The sequence below is a fragment of the Culex pipiens genome, chromosome 2, assembly GCF_016801865.2.
Source record: "Culex pipiens pallens isolate TS chromosome 2, TS_CPP_V2, whole genome shotgun sequence".
NCBI classification, from domain to species: domain Eukaryota; kingdom Metazoa; phylum Arthropoda; class Insecta; order Diptera; family Culicidae; genus Culex; species Culex pipiens.
This window is the reverse complement of record NC_068938.1, coordinates 180,709,006-180,725,327: the sequence shown is the minus strand read 5'-3', so window position 1 is coordinate 180,725,327 and position 16,322 is coordinate 180,709,006. Positions and strand designations below refer to the sequence as shown.

General features: G+C 35.0%; 1 protein-coding gene and 1 long non-coding RNA gene across 3 annotated transcripts in view; both read right to left on the bottom strand.

Moving 5' to 3' along the window:
- LOC120426615 (protein shank-like) overlaps nt 1-16,322 on the bottom strand; it is a 216,040-nt gene that overhangs the window by 39,887 nt on the left and 159,831 nt on the right. The gene's annotated exons all lie outside the window — the stretch shown is intronic.
- Nucleotides 2,106-2,875, bottom strand: LOC120426625 (uncharacterized). The gene is made up of 2 exons (XR_005606725.1): nt 2,439-2,875; nt 2,106-2,250 (listed from the first exon to the last, which is right to left on the bottom strand). It is a non-coding gene; the product is annotated as an uncharacterized LOC120426625 (long non-coding RNA).

The window sequence follows — 16,322 nt, the reverse complement described above, 5'->3', positions numbered from 1 at the left end:
AAATTCAAAATTCTGTATCTTTTGAAGGAATTTTCTGATCGATTTGGTGTCTTCGGTAAAGTTGTAGGTATGGATATGGACTACACTGAAAAAAAATGACGCACGGAAATTTTTTTTTGTGATTTTTTATTTAACTTTGTCACTAAAACTTGCTTTGCAAATAGATTTTTTGATTTGTTTTAAAGGACATCAAATGCCAACTTTTCAGAAATTTCCAGAGTGTGCAAAAAATCTTTGACCGAGTTATGAATTTTTTAATCAATACTGATTTTTCGATGTAAAATCAAAATTGCAATCAAAAAGCACTTAAGTGAAATTTTGATAAAGTGCACCGATTTCAAGTTAAGGCCATTTTTAGGTATTTTTTTTCAAAATAGTAGCAGTTTTTCATTTTTTTAAAATTGGTGCACATGTTTGCCCAGTTTTGAAAAAAATATTTTTGAAAGCTGAGAAAATTCTCAATATTTTGCTTTTTTGAATATTGCTGATACGACCCTTAGTTGCTGAGATATTGCCATGCAAAGGTTTGAAAACATGAAAATTGATGTTTTCTAAGTCTCACCCAAACAACACACCATTTTCTTACGTCGATATCTCAGCAACTAGGTATTAGTTCGATTTACAATGTTAAAAAATGAAACATTCGTTAAATTTTCTGATCTTTTCGAAAACAATATTTTCAAATTGTTTATATCAAGACTTACATTTCAAAAGGGCCAAACATTCAATACTAGGCCCTTTTAAAATGTTAGTCTTGGTTTAAAAATTTTAAAAAATACCTTTTTTGAAAAGATTGTAAAATTTTACGAATGTTTCATATTTTAACATTGTAAATCGGACCGTTATTTGCTGAGATATCGACATTAGAAAATGGTGGGTTGTTTGGGTGAGACTTAGAAACATCAAATTTCCTGTTTTTAAACCTTTGCATGGCAATATCTCAGCAACTATGGGTCGTATCAACAAAATTCAAAAAAAGGAACATATAGAGAATTTTCTCAGCTTTGGGACCATCCATAAACCACGTGGACACTTTAGGGGGGAGGGGGGGTATGGCGATTGTCCACGCTCCATACAAAAAAGATTTTTTTTGTATGGGCAATTGTCCACGAGGGGGGGGGGGGGGGTTCGAGATCACCAAAAAAGTGTCCACGTGGTTTATGGATGGTCCCTTTTCTAAAAAAAATGTAATAATGAAAAACTGCGACTATTTTCAAAAAATTCACCTGAAAATGGATTTAACTTGAAAACTTTATCTTATCAAAATTAACTTTAACTTTATCAAAATTTCACTTCAGTACTTTTTGATTGCAAATTTGATTTTACATCGAAAAATGAAGTTGAAAAATTTTTGCGACCAATGTTTAATTTTTTTGAAAAAATCAGTATTGATTCAAAAATTAATAACTCGGTCAGATTTTTTGCACAACCTGGAAATTTCTGAAAGGTTGGCATTTGATGTCCTCTAAAACATATAAAAAAAATAAAAATAGTGTTTTTTGCAAATCAAGTTTTAGTGACAAAAAGTTAAAAAAAATCACCAATTTTTTTTAACCGTGTAACATTTTTTTCAGTGTAGTCTATGTAGTCTATATTCATACCTACAACTTTGCCGAAGACACCAAATCGATCAAAAAAATCCTTCAACAGATTCAGATTTTTGAATTTTCATGCATCATTTTTGTATGGACAGCTGCCAAATTTGTAGGTATGAAAAATTATATGGACAAACTAATGACGCAAAATGGCTTCGTTGGGCATACTGAAGGCACCAAAAAAGTTTCAGCCGGATTGAAAAATACAAAAATTAAAATTAAAGAAATAAGACCGATTTCGTAGAGAATTGCTCAGCATAGCATAGCATAGCATTCTGTACCACGCTGTAGGGGGTGACAAATCTACATTTCTCCAATTATAAATCCGTCTTAACCCTTTTAGGCCTGAATTATTTCAAAAATGTTTTTGATTGGAAAATGATTCTATGACAATACGAAAATTATAGGCTGGTTGAAAGGGTTAAGAAAAAAAAAGAGAAAAAACGACTGAGTTAACGTGAGTTAAGTTCTGTATTGAGAGTTAATGTTAAATATTGGACACATTCTGAATGTTTTAAAATCGTTTCCAGCGTTTTATTTGAAAAGGTCCTATACAAACCCGATAGCTTATAGGATATTACATTACTTTATATTTTGACTGGATACTTCTTACCAAGTACAATGGACAACAAACTGATTTCAAAGTGGCACATACCTGCAAAAGAGACAAGAAAGGAAACCAGGTTAATTTATTTACTTCTTCAAATTCAAATGCTTGTTGACATTTCTCGATTATAGTTCTTGATCAAACACGCACATCTTCGCCAAACAACTCGAAAACCTTCACACAGCTGCCGATGCTCAATCATCACAATTTCGAAACCTTTACGATATTTTCCATACCTTACCCAAATCTGTGCTCACAAGGCAGCAGCAAAAGATGATGTGCTCATCTCCGTCTCATCCCCTCTGGCTTGTGAGAAGAAAACGACGACGACGCAGATTGAAGATGATTGCAAGGTGCAAAAACTTGCGCCCGATTAATTTAACTACCTCGTCAGCAGCAGACTCCGACTCTATCATAGGGGCAGCTACCCAACCAACCAACGACGACTCTCGAGAGTGATGCAGCATGGTCAACAAATGACCACCTTGGGCTACCACCGTCTTGTTTGGTGCTAGGATGGCACGAAATATGGCCTCCAGCCTGTCAAAACTTTTGGGTTTTTGGCCTTTTTGACGGAGTGATTAGATGCCGTGGGTCTTCCCTCCTCGAGTAACGAGCAAACATTATGAGCAGATAATTACACCCCGTGACGACTGTCATGACGACGACATACGCAAAGTGATGTTTTGGTTATTTTTAACAACGAAGAACCTACTTGGATTTGGATGTTTTTTTCAAAACGGTGCCAACCTTATAAAAATGTATGATATTAGTGTTATTTCATTTGCGTGCCATCACGATCATCTCCGCGGACGACGAGTGAGTGCGCCGCGGTGAGAAAAATTCCAATCACTTAATTTCTCACCGTGTCCTCACTCGAGAGGGGGCACGGCCAGGAAATTGAAGGCCTCGCGGTGGCCCCTCGGGCAAGGGGTTGTTGGCCTAGTGAACTGCAGATGGTCCAAGCCTACTGTGGTGTGATTCTGGGAAGTGGTTGCCTTTGGGGCTCTCAATGAAAGTGAAATGGTGCAATTTCAGTAGCAACAACTGTTGGGTAGAAACTAGACAGAAATGGGAGCAGTTTTGCCCGCGTGTTCGACTATTTCTGTTGGGTCTTTCGATTGTTAACGTGAACTACGTCCTCAAGTTCTGGGTAAAAAATACAGTTTAAATTTTAAAGGCATTGAAGACTCTTTCAGCAGGAAATATTTTAATTTAAAAATAAGAGAAAAAATGGATAGCTGAGAAACATTCAAACTGGTAAATGAAAATTATTGAAAGCTGTAAACTGATATTGTCAACCTAATGAAATATGTACTGCTGAAATTTATAATAAGTGAAAACTCGCAAAAAAAATCGTAGATTGACAGTTTCATACACACTTTAATCGAAGGTCCATCCCCGAAAAAAATAAACAGTCAAGGGTTAAGTATAGCAGCAATAACATCAAATCAAACACCATAATTAACCCTATTACTTATCGACCGAGAGAAAGTATTCCATGTTCCAGATCCCAACAATCGAGTTTCGCTCCAGCACAAGGCACTTATGACAATTATCATTCCGTCAACCCTTCACAAATTGTAGCAGCCCCAACGGCGAATCCACGCTGGCTCCAAAACGCCCAAAGGAGCAATAAATTTTATCTTTTACCTTTGGCTAGGCTAGACACACCCTTCAAATCGATCGACTCTAGCAACGACCGGCCCCGAGAGTAAAAGTCTTTCCCTTCTCTTGGAGTCGGACAAGGTTTTTTTCTTCTTCTAGTCGATTTGTCTTTCTTTTGGGGTCCATCCCTCACAAGGAAGGGGTGGGGGGAGCCCTTTTCATATGAGGTGGCATAATTTGATCTAAGTTCCATAATTGCTACATGCGAGGATGTTGGAAACAGGGTTGTTAACTAAACTGTAGAAAAAAATAAAAAAATAAAAAATAATTGAGTTTGCATCGAACCTCTAAGCTGAACACACGTCAAAGCTATGAATTCCATCAAATTCAAACGCAAATCTCCAAATAAGTAAATTTTCGCATCCCTGATCAAGAAAACCCCAAAAATCCCGCAGTGAAGAGGGCGTTGACAACCTGAACCCAGAGTCAATCGAACTCCAACCGTTGTCGTCGACCAAGCGAGGGGGGGTTGCGCAATTGAATTAACACATCCCGCCGAGGGGTCGGCAGAGAACCCTCGGGGCTATAGGTGACCGACCCACCGGGGGTCGCTCGATGGAGGACTTTGCTACCGTTGATTGGATCGGATTAATTAGCAATTGGGTGGAAGATTTAGGGGGTCAAACGGTGATATTTCGGAGGTTGAGAAGCGGATTTTGAAATGCGTTGATTGTTGAGCAAAGCTTCCGAGATTTGAGTAAATCAGTTCTTTCCCATTTCCGCCAACCTTGCGGTTATTTTAGCAATAAACCAGATGATTCAGGAAGCCTACTTTGCTCTCTTCCCCTTCAAAATAAAAAAGGTTTCTGAGAAGCACAAAAAACATAACCTTACAATCAGTACTTAACCCTTCTCGCATGGTTGAAGCTCATATCTTAAAACTTGCTGCTCAAAAGCTCCCCAGGTGCTGCTGGTGCTTGCATCAACCAATCAATCCCTTCCCAGCTTAACCAACCTCTCCGTGGAGTAAAAATTACCGTTCGTTACGATTACGTAATCTCTGTTTAGCGTGGCATATTCGACAGAGAAGGAGGTTACGAGACACACACGTGGTCGCCGACGATTACCCCGAGGGCGACGATCGGTACAGACCAACCAACTGGGTACTTTCACTCGCGAGGTCCTTCTGACCTCGTCGGTCCCCGTCCCAGGTGGGAGATTTCGCAGAGACATGCAATGTCTCAATTTGCACCGTGATCTCTTTGATCGATTTGAGACGGACTTCAAGAAAATCCAACTACAACTAGATCGGCACCATGGCATGGCCAACCTGGATCAAATCCTAGGTTGAAAACGTGACGATAGGGTTTGCTCGCCTTCCCGGAGAGTTGAGGAAGAAGGACAACAAAAAATCCTAACCTCAAACGGGGGCGTTTAATCGCGGCGAGAGCAAATTATGACCGTTTAAGACTTCGAGCTCGTCGCCTACGGCCGAATTGAGCGGATTTATTGGCGTGACGAATTGGATATAGAGGTAGTGGCTTGGAAAAGGAGAGCAAATCTTGCGCGCGGTGATCTGCGGAAACTGCGCGGTTCGAACGATTCGACGCGGTTATGATTTGGTTGTCTTCGGTTATTAGCGAAATAGTTGTAATGACCCCGCTTGAAGTCTGTATTAGAGTGCGGGTTTGAAGGGATTGTGGTATAAGAAATCAAGGTTAGGGCCTACTTTGAAGTAATGATCGATTGTACTCATTAATATTAGCTGAAGCTTTGTTTTTTGACCAGACTTAAAAAGAAGCAAAACAACCAAAGCCTAGTTCTTGATCACAGTATTGACCACTCAGAGTTACTTGAGAAACGAATGTTCGCAATTCTCTTACTCCTCGAACAACGACTATTTTTGCATTTTTACACAGTCAGCAAATTTCTAGGACAAAAACCTTTTTGCATCATTAGTTCGTCCATACAAATCTCTATACACTTTTGAAAGCTGTCAATACAAAATGCTATCAAAATATAAAAAAAAACAATATTTTGAGATAGGCTTTTGATGATCTTCGACAAGGGTTGTTATTACACACTAAAAAAAAATTAATTTTTTTATCAAACACACAAACATTTTAAATATGCAAAACTAGCATTTCTTATCAAAATAAGTTTGCGCATTGTTTTTAAGATAACCAAAATGCATTTTTTTAGAGAAATAACACAAACAGTCAAAATTATAACCAGCATTTATTTTGTTAGGAAATATTGAAGAAATCTTATGTTTTCTATAGTATTCAAACATAAATTTTAAATTTTAATCAAAAAGAACTTATAATTTTTTGATAAAAAGTATCGCAAAAGTGCTTCATGTGAAACGGGACGCTAGTTCTTGAAAAACTTCTGTGCAACTTTAATTAATTCCTGAACTCGACAGAATGCTTGCTATCTTTATATTAACCATTTGCAACCTACAGAACTTTTTTTTAAAGATGCGGAATTTTCTTTGAAGGTGCCTTCCCGTATCATCTTAACCTTTTCAGACCTGATGGGTCATATATATGACCCAAAAATCGGAATTTTCAAAACTGGCCTATAATTTTCGTATAGTCATAATAATTATTTATCCATCATTAATTAAAAATAAAATTTCAAAAAGAATTCAAGCCGGAAAGAGTTAAGGCAAGTAAAATTGCCACGAATTTAAAATTTTGTAATTGAGCAATTCCAGCCCAGTAATTTTAAGGTACTTTTTTCTCGACCATCTCCGAATTCAATGAAACTTTGTAGACATGTTATCCTAGGCATATATAAGCCATTTTAGTGTATATGGAGCCAGTTTCACTCGATAATGACATTTGAGAAGGGCGTAAGTGTTCAAAATATTTTTTTATTTCGTAATTTAAATATTGCTGTATCTCGAAGCCGTTGCATCGTATCAAAAAAAGGTCAAAGCCGTTAGTAGGAAATTTAACGGGCTTTTCGGAAAGAATACACTGAAAAAATAGTCCACTTTTTGAGATTTTTTGATATTTAAGTTTAAATGTCAAATTTTAAGTTGAGCCCACGATTTTTTTTCGTTATTTTTTTTGTGAAAAGCCGAAAACGAGAGTCGATTCTCCAGACAATTTTGCATAAAAGTCTCCAAATTGACCATTGTCTTAAGTCCAATCCTTGTGAAGTTACAGCGGTTTTAGAAAGAAAATGTTGAAAAAACAGGTTTTTTCATGATTTTTGGCACTTGATTTTTTTTTTGACTTGATTTTTCAGTCTCGAAAATATTTTTACCGGAAAGCTCGTCCAATTTCCCATAAGATTATCTTTAACCACTTTTCAAAACATTAAAAAAAACTGTATTTTTCGTGAGTCTTTTTGTAAAAAAATTAACGAACAAAAATCGTGGGTTCACCTCAAAATTTGACTCTTAAATTAAAAAATCAAAAAATCTCGTAAAAGTTGGGTGTTTTTTCATTGTATTTTTCGGAAAGCCCGTCAAATTTCCTACAAGTTTGTTTTTGACCACTTTTTGATACGATGCAACGACTTTGAGATACAGCAATATTTACGAAATACAAAAAAAATTTGAAACACTTACGCCCTTCCCAAATGTCATTATCGAGTGAAGCTGACTCCATATACACTAAATGGCTTATATGGCCTAGGATAACATGTCTATAAAGTTTCATTGAAATCGGAGAGGGTCGGGTACAACCGACTCCCTATTTGACATGGAATCGCTCAATTATTTTTAAATATGTAATTTTAATTATTTTTTTAATTATTTTTTTTTTCTATTTGTCTGAAAATGAACTAAAACACATGTTTTTTGCCTTCCTCACCTTACTGAGGAAAGGCTATAAAATCACTCGAAAAATGAACTTCTTAATTCGACCTCGTAGACCCACCTTCACGTATACCTATCGACTCAGAATCATGTTCTGAGCAAATGTCTGTGTGGATGTGTGTAGGTGGGTGGACAAAAAAATTGTCACTCGATTATCTCCGGACTGGATGAACGGATTTTGACCGTATTAGTCTCATTCGATCCGTCTTGGGGTCCCATAGGTCTCTATTTGAAATCAGCAAGTTTAGTTAAGTACTTCAAAAGTTATGCTAAAAAAACGATTTTGGCGTATGTCCGGAAGATTGTAAAAAGGGTGGTTTTTGCAAGAAACCCTATCATGTTATACATTTTCAGAAAGGTATTAAAAAGACCTTTCCAATGAGCCCAAAACATTGAAGATCTGACAACCCTATCAAAAGTTATTAGCACTTAAGTGTTATTTATACACTTTTTGGAGGCCGGATCTCAGATATTTCAGTAAAAATGATGTCCGGGTCCATCATGCGACCCATCGTTAGTTAGATAATCAAAAGACCTTTCAAATGAGCCTAAAACATCAAGGATTTGACAACCCTATCAAAAGTTATTAGCACTTAAGTGTTATTTATACACTTTTTGGAGGCCGGATCTCAGATATTTCAGTAAAAATTATGTCCGGGTCCATCATGCGACCCATCGTTAGTTAGATAATCGAAAGACCTTTCAAATGAGCCTAAAACATCAAGGATCTGACAACCCTATCAAAAGTTATTGGCACTTAAGTGTTATTTATATACTTTCTGGAGGCCGGATCTGAGATATTGTGATAAAAATATTGTCTGAATCTTCCATGTGAACTTTCGTTGGATAGTTTTTTTTTTATCAGACCTTGCCGATGAGCTAGAAAAATTGAAGGTCTGCGAACCCTATCAAAAGAAATCAGTAATAAAATTGATTTGTTAAACATGTTAAGGGAATGTTGCTATTTTGACTGAATGTATTGACTTTATGAATGTGAGGAAGGCACCAACCACCTAAAGGTGGATTAAGTATCGTTTTTAAATGAAAATTTTCAATAATAATATTTTTGCTCTCTGGTTTTTGGCATATTTTTAAATCTAGGCTTTAAAAATTGTTTTTAAATTTGTGACAGAGTTCAAATTAAAAATATCTCAAATTTTAAAACTCAAGTTTCCAAAAACTGAGTTTAACTGTTTTTTATGTTCACATTTATGCTACTGCCACAAATTTGGAAATAATCAATGAATTCATAAATGTTTTTTTCCTCATGTTAAACGTCTTTACCAAAATTTGTCATTGAAATTAAAAATTTGTAAAATCCTATTGACGTAAAAAAAATATCTAAATAAAAATATTTTTTTAAAATCTGAAAATGTCCTAAATCAATAAATATTGTTCATATAAAATGAATTTAATAAAAGAAAGTTAATAGAAAAAAAAAACTGAAAATAAAAAAAGTTTTATTGTAATTTTAGAATTGCAAAAAACTGAACATAAAAAAATAACCTGAAAATGACACGGAAACTGCGAATTTAAGCGAAGAAAGTGAGAAGTAATTTTTAGTTGTAGATTACGCATTTCATTTCTAACAAAATTTAAAAAATGACAAAATGTTTAGTAATTTTCTTTTTAGGAATTTAGTGATAAATAAGGCTTATTAAACTTTTACTCAAACATTTTGTACTTCAGCTCTGGTCAATGTTAAATTTTTGTTTTAACTTTTTCCTTTGTTTACAAATTTGTAATAAAGTTAAAAAGCCATTATTTTATTTTAAATGCATAAAAATTAATTTCAGTGTATTCTAAATAATTCTAAATAAAAACTGGATTTATTCCCGTATAACATTTTTTTTCTAAAGAGTCCTCCCCAGTGCTTGTGATCAGTCGACATTTTTGTGACAGTTGAAACGAGGTCTTTTGTATGCTTTCTCAAGATTAAGATATTTGAATATTCAAACGCCAATTTTGTAGTTCTTTCTATAGGTGGTGCTTTCCATGCCAAATACCATAACTCAAGTTCAACGCGTCGTTTTTCATTTTCAACCCTTTGCTGAAAGCTCTAATAAGTGGCTTCGCCGTATGCGCACCAACATTCGAAATGTTTTTCCCCAGCTAGCTGAAGCTGCGTTCGATTGAGCAGTAAAATTAGCATACCTTCAACCCCCGGCTATTGATCCGTTTCGATCTCAGTTTTTACACAAAAACGCCACCGCAAAAACCCTACAATAAACCACTTCACTGCCCTGCGCGCTCTCGTCAAAAATCAATGCATTTAATGCATAATTTCAGCATCAATTGCCCGTGTGTGCGCCATGTACTGTACACGCCAAATGGATTCTACTCTAACTTCGAATGTCTGGCTAGTTGAGTGGTTGTCTGTTAATTTGAGGAATGTTAATTGGAATACTTTTAGGCAGAAAAAAAATGATGAATGCGACTTCGCTGAGGTTCGCTGACCGTGCTGAAAATGTCAAACTTTTTCGTTGGGTCGACTCTATTTTCATCGAATCTCGGATGAAAAGCTCGCGATGAATATTCATCGCGCTCGCTCGCGCGCGACAAACTCATTGAATTTCAATCACGGGCGAACGCTCAGTAGGCGTCCCTTGCATGTTGCTGCAGCGATGCACAAGGGAGCGCTACAAATGTTGCGCGCGGAAAGGGAGCGCGCGAAAGTGTTTTATTCATGGCCTGCTTACATAACAATTGGTAACCTACAAAGAAAACGGGGGTTCGGGGGTTCGGTGAACTTGGGGAAGAAATTACGGATTCGGGATCGCTGTAAGTCACGCGAACTTCTTGACTTTCGACCCACATGTTTCGCCGCGGATCGATACGCGTCCGACATTGTTTACTTGTGGTCGGTTTTGTATAGTTGCATTTTCTAGGTTAATTGACAGCGCTCCCAGCGACGAAGGGCGGCTGTCAGCACGGGGCGGGGAACGACAACCGAAACGTCGAGCCGTCTGGCTAGTTAACATTTCGACCGTTGTACATAATTAATTCCATTAATATACTGGCCCCGTTTGGGTCTCTCAAAGTAAGCCCAGACCTTTGACATAATTAGTATGTCTCCGGCTGACATCTGTCGGAAACGACACCCGGTAATGGCCGCCATTCTCGTTTGTCATTGCGATGACACTATCAATTAAGCTGTCAGTTTCGGAACGACGCCATTATGGCGCAACTGACAGCTCGAAGATTTATGGCAAAATCTTGCAATGTAAACAACCGCCGTCGGCAGTAAATCAGGTACATTCTTAATCCAATCGTAGAAATTCGCCATATTTCACGCCAAATTTGTCAATAATGTTACCAAAATATCCCCTTAAATGGATTTGGTTGTCATCCAAGTACGCCACCGCTCGCATTAGAGTCAGCGCTTCTTTCGACACAGCTGGATCGATCCGGGCACGGAGAAATTTTTGGAACCGTTCCAAAACATCCGTGTGCACTTACATCGTCCAAGAAGACTCACACACGGGAGAACATTTGCCGTTTCCCGGCCCAATCAAAATCACGACCGATGAGACTACCGGCATTTCTGCCGGTTTGTCTAGGGTGGTTCCAAATCACGAACGGCAACTCTGCATTCGCTTTGATTAACCGAACAATAACAAAGCGAGCTGTCACTTTGCCATAATGGCTGCCAATTTGCCATAAAAACCCGAAAATGGCTTGCAGAACCTCACTAGCGAGCCAATTGCGAAGTGAAATGGATCCAAATGAACCCGGACCGTCGGAACTTTGTACGCCGGTGACATCTGCATCGGTTTGGGAGGAGCAAGGCGGGAGGGAGGGGGAATGCATTTAGATGCAAATGACATTTGGATTGGAGCTGGCTTCCTGAAGTGTACGGTAGGTTAGGTATGTTTGCGCTGTCGGCATGAAATTCAAATGTGGTGCATCAGAACCGTCGTGATGCATGCATAAATTTGAGCGACCTCTTCCGAGTGAAGGGGAAAGGTAGAAGGTCAAGTGTGGTACTATTTTAAGTTGAAGAAATTGTTATTGTGGCGTTGAAGGTAATTTTAGACGATTTATTGGAACTTCAACTTATCATGTGTGAGAAATTTTGTTGTATGATCGAACTAAGGAGTTTTTTGTTAGTATTTTAGGTATTTTAAGTGTTTTTATTATTTTTGGTATCCTAAATTTGTTTTATGTGTTTTAAGCATTTTGTGTTTCAAACTTTTAGGTTTTTAATTTTTGTACTTTTAGGTTTTTAATTTTTGTATTTTTGTATTTTTGTACTTTTAGGTTTTTAATTTTTGTATTTTTGTATTTTTGTATTTTTGTATTTTTGTATTTTAGTATTTTTGTATTTTTGTATTTTTGTATTTTTGTATTTTTGTATTTTTGTATTTTTGTATTTTTGTATTTTTGTATAGAGCGAGTTGTGGCGCTATAACCACGGCAAATAGTGTCCAGGGCATTCGTGGAAATACAATGTCCCATCCCAGAGGGTCCCGGAGTACCAAACCTTTCTTAGCATGGTGCTCCCAACGAATACAACCAAATCTCGGAGCGTATGGTGGTGTGTCCCCACGCTTCTTCCTCCCCTGTCGATTCAGAATTGTGTTGTTGTTCGAACACTCAGTGCTCAAACTCAACCCAATTACGAATCACCTCTGCGATACGGCTTTACGCAGTAGGCCTGGCCGCTTTAACGCTTGTGATGTTTCAATGCATTTCTAATGCAATGGCGCACTACAAACGTTAATAAATGACAAGAAGAGTGCTAGGCGTCATCTAACCTAAGGCACTCTCCAGGATCCCTTCGAAAGATTGGCTGCGCTAGGGTCTGATTAGATTAGATTAGATTAGATTTTGTATTTTTGTATTTTTGTATTTTTGTATTTTTGTATTTTTGTATTTTTGTATTTTTGTATTTTTGTATTTTTGTATTTTTGTATTTTTGTATTTTTGTATTTTTGTATTTTTGTATTTTTGTATTTTAGTATTTTAGTATTTTAGTATTTTAGTATTTTAGTATTTTAGTATTTTAGTATTTTAGTATTTTTGTATTTTTGTATTTTTGTATTTTTGTATTTTTGTATTTTTGTATTTTTGTATTTTTGTATTTTTGTATTTTTGTATTTTTGTATTTTTGTATTTTTGTATTTTTGTATTTTTGTATTTTTGTATTTTTGTATTTTTGTATTTTTGTATTTTTGTATTTTTGTATTTTTGTATTTTTGTATTTTTGTATTTTTGTATTTTTGTATTTTTGTATTTTTGTATTTTTGTATTTTTTGTATTTTTGTATTTTTGTATTTTTGTATTTTTGTATTTTTGTATTTTTGTATTTTTGTATTTTTGTATTTTTGTATTTTTGTATTTTTGTATTTTTGTATTTTTGTATTTTTGTTTTTTTGTATTTTTGTATTTTTGTATTTTTGTATTTTTGTATTTTGTATTTTTGTATTTTTGTATTTTTGTATTTTTGTATTTTTGTATTTTTGTATTTTTGTATTTTTGTATTTTTGTATTTTTGTATTTTTGTATTTTTGTATTTTTGTATTTTTGTATTTTTGTATTTTTGTATTTTTGTATTTTTGTATTTTTGTATTTTTGTATTTTTGTATTTTTGTATTTTTGCATTTTTGTATTTTTGTATTTTTGTATTTTTGAATTTTTGTATTTTTGTATTTTTGAATTTTTGTATTTTTGTATTTTTGTATTTTGTTTTGTATTTTTGCATTAATGTATTTTTGTATTGTTGTTTTTTGTATATTTTTAATTTTGTTTTTTTTTTATATATATATTTTTGTATTTTTGTTTTTTGTATATTTTTAATTTTGTATTTTGTATTTTGAATTATTAATTGAAAATTGAAAATTGAAAATTGAAAATTGAAAATTGAAAATTGAAAATTGAAAATTGAAAATTGAATTTGAAAATTGAAAATTGAAAATTGAAAATTGAAAATTGAAAATTAAAAATTGAAAATTGAAAATTGAAAATTGAAAATTGAAAATTGAAAATTGAAAATTTTTGTATTTTTGTATTTTTGTATTTTTGTATTTTTGTATTTTTGTATTTTTGTATTTTTGTATTTTTGTATTTTTGTATTTTTGTATTTTTGTATTTTTGTATTTTTGTATTTTTGTATTTTTGTATTTTTGTATTTTTGTATTTTTGTATTTTTGTATTTTTGTATTTTTGTATTTTTGCATTTTTGTATTTTTGTATTTTTGTATTTTTGAATTTTTGTATTTTTGTATTTTTGTATTTTGTTTTGTATTTTTGCATTAATGTATTTTTGTATTGTTGTTTTTTGTATATTTTTAATTTTGTTTTTCTTTTATATATATATTTTTGTATTTTTGTTTTTTGTATATTTTTAATTTTGTATTTTGTATTTTGAATTATTAATTGAAAATTGAAAATTGAAAATTGAAAATTGAAAATTGAAAATTGAAAATTGAAAATTGAAAATTGAAAATTGAAAATTGAAAATTGAAAATTGAAAATTGAAAATTGAGAATTGAAAATTGAAAATTGAAAATTGAAAATTGAAAATTGAAAATTGAAAATTGAAAATTGAAAATTGAAAATTGAAAATTCAAAATTCAAAATTCAAAATTCAAAATTCAAAATTCAAAATTCAAAATTCAAAATTCAAAATTCAAAATTCAAAATTCAAAATTCAAAATTGAAAATTGAAAATTGAAAATTGAAAATTGAAAATTGAAAATTGAAAATTGAAAATTGAAAATTGAAAATTGAAAATTGAAAATTGAAAATTGAAAATTGAAAATTGAAAATTGAAAATTGAAAATTGAAAATTGAAAATTGAAAATTGAAAATTGAAAATTGAAAATTGAAAATTGAAAATTGAAAATTTTCAAGAGTTTCGAAAACTATCAAGACACCCTTTGACTCCAACAACGTAAAATTACATCAAATTAGGTGACAATTCTAGTAGCTTAACTCTGCCGGAAATCGCAAATCAGCAGCATGGTGCGAAACATGCTGTCTCACACAACTCACAGCATGTCGAAATCTAATGGAACGTGCAAGGATAAAAAAAACCGTCTCCAAATTGTCTCATTCTGCCCGCCGCAAACACCTTTCCATTTGACAGCTCGCGACGCAATCACATCATTATGTCACATGCAATTCACCGGTTGACAGCTTGTGGGGACCCTTAGCGACGACTGTGTTGATATTTTAATTAGACAGCCGCACCGTGTTGCCAAGACGACGCAAAACACAGCATGAATGGGTCATTGTTGGGGGAGGGTTGTTAAACGGTGGTGTCCACCGGCCTTCCCAAGGTTGATCCAAGTGTGCCCGTTGAAGGGGTGCTAAAACCCATTTTGGTCAACTTTAACCAAGCAGGCTTGGGAAAATTTAGTGGATCGGGCGGGCAGTGAATGTCACATTGTTTGCTGCTTGGATAAAGTGTTGTTTAAACGGTGATTGAGGCGAAATGAGGGAGCAAAATAGAAAATAATGAAGCGATTTCGAAAGATAAGTGACTTTTCAACGGTGCTAACAGCTGGGATGAATGAAAACACACATGAAATTGCGTAATCATTGCTATTGACTTTTTTAAAGCTGTCAAATAATCTCTTTAATTTGAAATATCTCAAGAACGATTGATATTACTGTGAGATTTAGATTGATTCTTCTGTAAAGAAGTACAGTCGACTCTCTGGTTGTCAATATCCAAGGGACCGTCGAGGAAGAGAATCATCAATTTACAGAACGATGCAAAATGAAGACTCGATTAAAAATATGATTTTCTTGGTACCCAGCTATGGGAGAGAATCATGGCAACGTCCAGCAAACAAAAACAAACTAATGTCAAACACCCTTCAAAGCTTCGTTTCGCCAAGAAAAATGTCTATGCAAGCCATGAGAAAGTGAAATTATTGACAACCGGAAGAGATTTTTAAAGCAAACAGAATCCAAGGGACCGTCGAGGAAGAGATCCTTCAAGCAAGGGAAAATATCGAGGAATGAAGATAATTGAAGCATGCAGATTGAAGGGACTGAAGAATTCATCTATAGATCAAGAATTATTGGTATCGAGAAGATCGACAGCCAGAGAGTCGACTGTATAAGGAATCGAATGACGGAACAAAATTTTAATTTGCTCGGACTTTAAAAAATATTTTTTTAGCAGTAAGCCGAGAAATAGTCAAAACTGGCAACACAGACATTTCTAATAAACTAATTCTGAAAAAATCCCCCAATTCAAAGGTTCATCGACACTTGATTCCTCCGGGACAACCGCGCACAAACCGTTGACCGACAAGCTAACAAATCACGACATCTCCCCGGGTCCGCGCGCCCACACGAGACCGCGCGCAAGAATTTCCATTCAGCTAATCATCGCATGATTGATTCCAGCTCCAGATTGACACGTCGTCTGTGACCAACTGGTGACCAACAAGAGTTTTGGGCGGCCGAGACAGTCCGGCAGCTGGCACAGTCCCGGTGGACCAATTTGCGTCATAGCGTGGACCTTTGGATTTGGCAGTCGGTACCGAGAAGAGGGCGTTTTAATCCCTACCTGACGGGCGGATTGACCGGTTGGTACTCCGGGTAACCGTTGGCTGTCGGGGTTTTAAGATCGTGATAGCAACTTTTTTGGACACCTCGAGCCAAGGGTTAGCAATTTCACGTCCCGTGCTCTAATCCACCACGGACTGTGGCGACTGTCACT